This window comes from Solanum lycopersicum, chromosome 12 (assembly GCF_036512215.1).
Source record: "Solanum lycopersicum chromosome 12, SLM_r2.1".
Classification (NCBI taxonomy): domain Eukaryota; kingdom Viridiplantae; phylum Streptophyta; class Magnoliopsida; order Solanales; family Solanaceae; genus Solanum; species Solanum lycopersicum.
The window spans coordinates 31,670,612-31,679,371 of NC_090811.1; positions in this window are offsets into that span (position 1 = coordinate 31,670,612).

The window sequence follows — 8,760 nt, forward strand, 5'->3', positions numbered from 1 at the left end:
GTTCAACTACACTTCGCATGTATGACTTTCTCAGTGCCACTAAGTTTTTCTATTTGAGTCAACATAGCAACAATCTGAACAGCGTCAAGTGCCTCACCTTGACCTGACGACAATACCTTCTAAGTCTAACTGGAGTCGTCTTACATCATTTTGAGATCCTAGACTATATCAACTATCGTTGTGTGCCCCCCCCCCCACCATTACCACCACTTTTTCTTTCCAAATTTGTACGGATAGTTCAAATACCATTTTGACCGAACTATCTAGATTCTCAATGATGTACTAATTAAACTCATTCTGCATATGAAATATAAAAATTGAAATATATATATATATATATATATATATATATATATATATATTAAATAATTAACAAAACTCCATTCGGCCCTTTTCTCCACCCATATAATCGGCTCCAGCTTATTTTCTTTCTTTCTGACATAAGTCTCTTTAAAAACCTCTGGTCCAATAAGTTTGCACCCCAAATCTTTTTGCTGTAAATAAAAATTTAAATTTATAACGATATATATTAATAAAGTAACTATTTATTTAAAATTTTGAATTAGAACTTACCATCTCTCTTGCAATTGTTCTAACGGTCTTGGCACCTCCGGTGTGCAAAGAGCCACCCTTAAGACTGTCTTTAGCCTTTTTGGCTTGCTCTAACATTGTCTTGAACTTATTTGTATTCCAATACATACAATTCATCAAAAACATGAGGAAATATCCAATTCAGACGTTGATCAATATCCCAAATTTTATTTAGCCTCTATACAATCTGACAGCTGTCCTCCTCTCGAATGTGATCGAGATGACCGAAATGTACCTCGACTTCCAAGTGCACATAGTTTCTTGTTTATATTTTTTGGGATTGTGCAAGTGCAATTTTTCCTAGATGGAAAAGAGACTGGTGGGCCCACGCCATTATACATGTACTTCTAGAATTTCTGGAGGTTTTAATTTCTGCCTCGAAAAAAGTTGTTAAATATTTTCCTAATTTCATATTAATTGAATTGTTGAGTTATTTATCTAATACATAAATTAATTTAATATGATTAATCATTTTCATATTTTATAATTAAATAAATAATTTCAATACTAATTAATAAATAAAAAAATTGAAAAAAACATTTTAAAAGTAGTTTAGAAAATTTAATAATTAAATTAATTTAAAAAATAAAAAAATATATCAATAATTCATTTAATTTAATATGAAGGGAGAATATTTTTGGTAACTTCATTATAATTCTACCTTTTTAGTTTTTCATGTAAAAGATTTTCTTGCCATGTTGTTTTGTCATGTATACATCATTTAGCTCTATTAAATAAGTTGTCTTTTTTTTTATATCTACATTATATTTTTTCTCTTTTAAACTTTTATTTATTTTATTTAATAAGAGTTTGTTTAATTGATCAACACATTTGATGTAATATGGTTGGTATATACGAGTCTGTAAAAAATATTGTAAGAGAAAGATATATAATAAGAAATATTAGAATAATGAATAATAAAGTGGCATTAAAAATATATGGCAAGAAATATTAGAACAACTAGTAACCAAGGAGCCTTAAAATGGAGAAAACTTATCCACACCGAGTGTTTATACCAAGCTAATAAGAGTAAGAACAATAGGAGTTTGAGAAAATATGAGAAGTGATTTTTTTGTTCTGCCCTTTTTGCTTTGTATTTATAGTCTTTATACATGTTAATGAGTAATATGAGAATCCTTATCTACTATGTATTATAAAGGAAGAGTAATCCAATTGTTACAATGAATAACTTATAATAATCAAATTCTAGGTTATGATGGACTCTAATAGCCCCCTGCAAGATCATGTTCTGGAGCGAACCATGAGCTTGGATCAATGATTGAGGAATCGACTTGTGCCAACAACTTAGGTAAAGATATCTGCAATCTGATTTTGAGATGAAACATAACGAACCACAAAATATTAATCTTCAACCATCTCTCGAATAATGTGATAATCAAGACAAATATGCTTTGATTGTTGATGAACAACAAGATTCCGAGTTAAAAATTGTGCACTAAGTATATCACAAAGGAATATGGGAGGTGAAGTGAGAGTTGTTAGGATCGAATTCACGCACACACACTAAACGAATGAAGAACACAAGAACTTTCAAGACAAAGAGATGAGAGATCTAGAGAGAGAAAGAGAAAACCCAATATTTCGTGGTAACACACCGAGAGTAAACTTCCACGGCGGTGAGGTATATATATATTAAAAAATCAGAGTATTTTTGGTTACACAGAATAAATAGGAAAACCTAAAATAGAGAATAAATAGGAAAACCTAAAATAGAGAATAAATAGGAAAACCTAAAATTCATCAGGCTCCACTACCTAACAATTCTCCCACTTGGAGACTGACTCAGTCATCAAAAAATACATTCTCAAAAAAATCTCTTCATCATCATCTTTACCGCACCGCAACATCTGTAGCAACAACTACAGAAGACCAACCGAGGTTTTACATAACCTCAATTTCCCAACATAACTACATTTATTCAACATGTCTGCCGGGTTCTTTGCACCCTCTATCTTCTCCAAGCACATATCACCATCCTCCACTACCCTGCGAGTGAAATGGTATCGCCTTATGATGTGCTTTGTCTTCGAATTGTAGACTGGATTTTTCACCAACTGTATGGCACTCTGGCTATCTGAGTAAAGAATCTTCTCGCTGTGCTTCTTGCCCAATTCCTCAAGATAATATTCCAGCCATATCATCTCTTTCCCAGCTTCAGCTATTGCCACATACTCAGCTTCAGTAGATGAAAGAGAAACACACTTCTGAAGCCTGGACATACAACTCACTGTTGTTCCACCTATGGTGTAAATGTACCCGGATGTACTCTTGCTCGAGTCAACATCCCCACCAAGATCAGCATCCACAAAACCCTGCAGAGTAACCTTGCTTTTTCCAAAACAAAGTGAAGTACTAGATGTACCTCTCTGATATCTCAGAAGCCACTTCACAGATTCCCAATGCTCTTTCCAAGGATTCGCCATGTACCTGCTAACTACTCCCAATGCATGTGCTATATCAGTTCCAGTGCAGACCATAGCATACATCAAACTACCAACTGCTCAAGCATATGGAACAAGTGCCATGTGATGACGCTCCTTGGCAGTCTTGGGTGACTGCTCCTTTGACAATTTAAAGTGATTTGCCAATGGAGTAGTCCTGGGTTTAGCATCATTAACCCTGAATCTGCTCAGCACCTTCTCAATGTACAACTCCTGAGATAGATTTAAAGTGCCAACAGATCTATCCCAAGAAATCTTTATCCCCAAAATTTTCTTTGCTAGGCCCAAACCTTTCATCTCAAATGTTGCAGACAACCTTGTCTTCAGATTGTTAATCTCCCTCAAACTAGATCCTGCAATCAACATATCATCCACATACAAGAGTAGAAAGACATATGAATCAGTGTATTTCTTGAAGTAACAACAAGGATCGTTTTCAGCTTTGCAGAATCCACTCTTGGTCATGAAGGAGTCAAACTTCTTTTACCACTGCCTTGGTGCTTGCTTTAGTCCATACAAGCTCCTGGTGAGCTTGCACACCATGTGTTCCTTGCCTGGAACCAAAAATCCTTCCGGTTGTTGCATATAGATCTCTTTGTCCAGATCTCCATGTAAAAATGTTGTTTACATCCATTTGATCTAGATGCAAATTTTCCGATGCAACAATACTCAACAGAATTTGAATAGAGGTTAACTTGACAACCGGAGAAAATATTTCAGCATAATCAATACCTTTCCTTTGTGAATATCCTTAAACCACTAAATGAGCCTTGAACCTTCTTTTGCCATCTGGTTCAGTCTTGATTCTGAACACCCACTTGTTCAGCAAAGCTCTCTTCCCTACAGATAACTCAGTCAACACCCATGTGTCATTCTTCTCAAGTGACCTCATCTCATCATCCATGGCTTGCTCCCACTTGATCGAATCCTCCACCTGTATGGCCTCATCAAAAGACTTTGGTTCCCCCTCATCAGTCAGCAATAGATAGTGTAATGAAGGTGAATACCTATCTGGTGCCCTGATGGATCTGGATGATCTCCTTAACACCTGCTCAGGTGTAACTTGCTCCACATCAGATTCTTCAGTAGGAGTTGGTTGAGTATATGATTTGACATCTCTAGGGTTACTCTTCTCCAACTCAACCTCAACTCCCACTTGGTTTGTAATCTCTAGAACCTTCTGCTCTCTGTCCTTGTACAGGACAGACTCATCAAATGTCACGTCACAATGTCTCAGGATCTTTCTGTTCTTGTCATCCCAAAAACTGTAACCAAACAAATCAGAACCATATCCTATGAAGTAACACTTCACAGCCTTGGCATCAAGCTTGTCTCTCTTTTCTGGATCAACATGAAGATAAGCAGTGCAACCAAAAGTCCTCAAGTGTGAGTACTTGAGTTCTTTTCCTGTCCACACCTCCTCTGGAATCTTTAATCCTAAAGGAACTGATGGTCTCCTGTTGATCAAGTATGAAGCTGTGCTCACAGCATCCGCCCAAAGTGTTTTGGGCAGCCCACAATGTATCCTCATACTCCTTGTACGCTAATTCAATGTTCTGTTCATCCTCGCAACAATTCCATTCTGCCTTGCCTTACCAGGAACTATTCTCATCAATCTGATTCCCTCAGTTGCACAGAATGCCTTGAAATCTTATTTGTCATACTCTCCTCCTTTGTCAGACCTTAGGCATTTGACTTTCAAACCGGTCTGATTCTCAACTTCAGCTTTCCACTTCTTGAAAGTTTCAAACACATCTGACTTATGCTTCAAGAAGTAAACTCATACGTTCCTGCTGAAATCATCAATGAAGGAAACATAGAATCTGGATCCTCCAAGTGATGATGCTAGAGATGGTCCCCAAACATCTGTATGGACCATTTCCAACCGCACTTTCTTTGGCTCTCTAGGAGTCTTTGTGAAGCTTACTCTTTTCTGTTTGCCCATAACACAGCTCTCGCAAAGACCCATATCAACAGACTTCAGACCCTCTAATGTTCCTTTTGCAACCAGCATCTTCATTCCTTTAGTACTCATGTGTCCAAGTCTGTTGTGCCACAGACATGAACCGGAAGCACCTTCAGCAACAGCGGCCATGTTTATACACCCTGCAGTGGTGTACAAGGTTCCAGATTTGGTGCCACGAGCTACTACCATAGTACTTTTCACGATCTTCCACAAACCTATCCCAAACTCTGCTGCATATCCCGTGCTATCCAACTGACCAACAGAGATCAGATTTTTCTTGATCCCAGGAATATATCTGACATCCTCCAATGTCCACTGGTTTCCCGAGGTGGTCTTTATGAAAACATCCCCCTTTCCTTCAATCTCTAAAGCTTTATTGTCAGCAAGATATACTTTTCCAAAATTTTCAGATTTGAAGTTTTGGAACAACTCTTTGCTTGGAGATGAATGGAAAGATGCACCGGAATCCAAAATCCATGATTCAACTGGGCTGTTCACACTAAGGATTAGAGCATCCCCAATGTCCTCTACTGAATTTACAGAATCATTGTCATCTCCAAATTTTTGATTCTGTTTCTTCTTTGGCTTTGTACAGTTTGTCCGAAAGTGCCCTTTTTCTCCATAGTTCCAACAAGTCACGTTTGATCTGTTCAATGACTTTCCTCGACTCTTTGATTTTGATCGACCATGTTGATTTTGGCCTTTCGTCTTACTTCTCCCCCTTCGATCAACGCTGAGAGAACTGCCCGATGAACCTCCCGCTTCTCGTTTGTGAATACTTTTACTAAGAACAACATCACGGATTTCATCAAACTTCAGTTTCTCAGATCCACGGGAACTGCTAATCGCAGCAATAACAGTATCCCAAGACTCGGGCAGAGATGACATCAAAATCAACGCCTTAATTTCATCTTCAAAATTAATATCCACAGAATTGAGTTTACTCACAACCATATTGAATTTGTTTATATGATCAGAAATGAATCCAGTTTCAAACATCTATAAATTGAACAATCTACGCATCAAATATACCTTGTTCATAGCCGATGGTTTTTCATACATGTTTGACAGTGCCTTCAATAGATCGGACGTAGTCTTCTCCTTCATGATGTTAAACGCCACGTTTCTTGACAAAGTCAACCGGATCAACCCTGGAGCCTGGCGATCCTTGAGTTTCCACTTCTCCTCCGTCATGGATTCCGTCTTTACCCCGGTCAACGGTTCGTGAAGATCTTTCTGGTACAGATAATCTTCGATCTGCATCTTCCAGAAACTAAAATCGGATCCATCAAACTTCTCGATTCCAAGCTTCGAACTATTCATCTTTTGTGATCGTGTTGAATCTCCTTAGCTCTGATACCAGTTGTTAGGATCGAATTCACGCACACACACTAGATGAATGAAGAACACAAGAACTTTCAAGAGAAAGAGATGAGAGATCTAGAGAGAGAAAGAGAAAACCCAATATTTCGTGGTAACACCCCGTGAGTAAACTTCCACGGCGGTGAGGTATATTTATATTAATAAATCAGAGTATTTTTGGTTACAGAGTATTTTTTGGTTACAGAGTATTTTTGGATGATTGAGGCTATTTTCAGGCGTACTGCAGGCGCGTCACGCCTGCCCCTACCTAGGTATGTCTGACGAATTTTCAACTTGTTTTCCATCTCTAAACTCTTCAAAAATTCCTAGATCTTTAACTAAACGATTGGGAACATTGATACTATCAATAAGTAATGAATTCAACTCAAAATAACTCTAATCAAGAAGTATTTAATCAACAATGACAACCAATAATACAATCAACAAGAAATTAAACGTTCTTTCACTAACTTAACTCATAACATGAAATAAATCCAAAATTCACTGAAATGAAACAAATTGATGTGTGGGTGAACTAACACAACACAAAAGATCCTACATATCTCAAAGGGATAACCCCCAACGAAATCCACGCACAATCCTTGGCGTTCTTGGGCAATTCTTGATCTTCCTTTTCTTTTCTCCTTTTCTCCCAAACACTAAGCATTCTTAAATTTGAAAAACTGATTTGGGACTATTTTTTACCCCTAAAATAACCTTAAAATTAATTATAAAATACTAGGATGAAAAGAAAACTTTGCCCTTACTAGAATTCGGATTGGACATTCCTCAGCCCAACAACCCAACTTCCGAAAGGCATTTTTACCTCATACTACATCGGATTTGTGCAAACTCGTCGGCATTGAAAATATCTTCTCGAAGGCTTTTCAACCAGATAAAGAACTCACCCAGACTCCTCTTGATCTTAAAGTTATGGCCTATCTCACCTTTGAAAGCTGAAAATCTTCCAGATTACCTTACTTATTCTCAAAATTGATTATTCCTGTTTTTCTTAGCTTAAACTTAGTTAATTCATGTTACATATGTTAAAAATATAATTTATGAAGATGATCCTTCAAATGTGAAGGTAATTTTTTCTATTAAAGTTGTATGAAAGGTTATTAGTCCATCAAATGGAAAGATAAATTTTTATCCATCAAAGTGGTATGAAAAGTTATTGACCATATTGTTGTTGGTGCAACCCAAATTTTAAAAGATAGTTAATCCTCCATCAGATAAAAGAATACAAAGTGATAGTACATTTGGTACATTTGATCTCTTAAAGTGATATTGAGGTGAGTCACATAAATTTTATAAATGTGAAAGTATGACAATGGGTTTCTAATAAAAACTCGTGGAGCATGTTCAAATGGTTATGGTCTATTTCTTAAAGAAAATATGACTTGTGTTCTTATGGATAAGAACATGTCCATGAATTATTGGATAAATGTCACATCTCACTTCTACGGGAGGTTTGAGAGTATAATCCAAATATTGGAGGGCCAAAGAAAGAAGTAATTATTTTCTATAAAGATTGTGGTCATGTCCAAAATAAATGTTGTTATGTAACAACACAAAATTGTCGTTGGTTGTCATGAAATAAGTCTTGTGTATAATAATTGTAACCATGAAATTAATAATTTTCTCCTCGAAGGTGATGGTCACCATAAGAATGATGTTGTGAATTTTGAGGTATAAAATGAATTATGAGTTTCGAAAGGGTTATTTTTAACAATTTGTTCATAATATTGGAGTTGTATTAAGTCTCAGAAGAAACTTTTTAAGTTTCAAAGCAATTCAAAAGAAAAAAATTTATTATACTGAGATTGCAAATTATTGAAAGATTTAATATCATCAAATTACTACAACCGAAGTGGTTTGTAAATAGTTATGTATAAGACTACCCATTTTTTCCTGTTGTTTGTTGTATACAAACATGGACATGATGATGGAATTATATGCAAAAGTAAACTAGAAGTTTACTATAATAAATTTTAGTTGGCAGTCAATCTGTTTCACATGTGATGTAAAAGGAATTGAGAATTCACGTGTCTATATGTTGAAGAAATAAAAGATTCTTTATGAATTATCTTTTGTAGCTTGTTCTCATGATAAATTATAAAGTACTAGCTAAGGTTTGGATTGTATCCCCTGAATTTATTTGGAACACATAAAAAGGTGAATATGGGTCCGTTCACCTGCCATGTGGATAATTTACTATTATGATTTAATAGATGTATTTAGGGTATGATCACATGTGCATTTGTATCAAGTTACAAATTGATTTTTATAAGGTTGTTTGCTTGAATTATTAAATTAAGAGAACAGTTCCGAACTATAAAATCATGTTGATAATGCTTGTTGGTTTAGCAGAAATGG